At 55.7% G+C, this 1,118-nt stretch overlaps 1 protein-coding gene across 1 annotated transcript in view; it reads right to left on the reverse strand.

Moving 5' to 3' along the window:
* Positions 1-1,118, reverse strand: part of LOC104498749 (kinesin-like protein KIF21B) — a gene marked incomplete at its 5' end in the record, with an annotated part of 13,515 nt that overhangs the window by 5,946 nt on the left and 6,451 nt on the right. The gene's annotated exons all lie outside the window — the stretch shown is intronic.

The following is a 1,118-nucleotide window of genomic DNA, read 5'->3' on the forward strand; positions in this document are numbered from 1 at the left end:
CCTCTCACGCCTGGCCAGGACAGACCCGAGGAGTCAGGAGATCCAGCTCATTGGTCCTCAGTTTGGGACAAACTTCCCTTCTTCAGCCTGAAGCTCTGCTGGGATAAGTGTTTCAGGGTACCAGTATCCAGCAGCCCCGCTCCTCGGAGGCTGCCAGCTGGTGGTTGGTGACATTTGGAGACAGGGTTTCACTGCTTTACACAAGACCACAAGGGTGACCAAGGACAGCCCCGGCATTTGGACCCAGCCTCCCTGTCACAACGGCTGTGGAATCCCTGCACCCACCACTGGCTCTGGGCAGGAGAGGACCATTCCCTGCCAAACCTTCCTCCCAGGGACACCTGCTGCCTGTCCCTCTGGATGATCACCTCCACTCCGGCAGAGCTCAGGACCAAGAGCCCAACCCTTCCAGACCCTATGTCCATGGCCACCACCAGCTGGCATCCCAAAGGACAGCCTTCCCACTTCCGTGGAGCCCTGGGTGGTGCTAGTCTCTTCTTATAAGTAGGGAAACTGAGGCACCAGGCTGGAGAAAGGCAGGCCCAAGGCCACATAAAGTTTGTATTAGTCATGGCTCATTAATTGGGTTTGGAAATCACATGCACGTGATCCTTCTCTCTCGCTTCTCTCTCTCAGCTACACTTACAAAGCCAAATGAAACAGCCCTCCCTTGACCTCTGATACTCCTAACGGACGGGGAAATGGTGGCTCTTGCTTCGGGAAGCCTCTTGCCTCTTCGGGAAGACAGGAGGGTGCAGTGGGACAAGCCCAGGAGCACCTTAACCCCAAGGCTGAGCTCTGCACCACAATCTGACTCAGTTTCTTTGGGAAAGGGACCCACCTACCCATAACCGAGCACCAGGAAAGCCAAATCAGGGGTGAGGAGCACACAGAGATATTTGCCTGGAAGATGTTTGCAAGAAAGACATACTGGGAGCGCCCAGAGTTGCTCAGCCCCTTACCCAGCATCACACCGTCCTGCTGGAGAGCTGGGGAATGGGATGGGACGTTGTGGGGTCATGCTGACAAGAACCCATCAGAGCTGGAGAAGAACATGCTTCCACCCCAAACAAGCCAGGTGAGCCCAGCACCAAGTTTCCAAGGGCTAATCCAAGCAG

Source organism: Buceros rhinoceros, unplaced genomic scaffold (assembly GCF_000710305.1).
Source record: "Buceros rhinoceros silvestris isolate BGI_N320 unplaced genomic scaffold, ASM71030v1 scaffold40888, whole genome shotgun sequence".
Taxonomy (NCBI): domain Eukaryota; kingdom Metazoa; phylum Chordata; class Aves; order Bucerotiformes; family Bucerotidae; genus Buceros; species Buceros rhinoceros.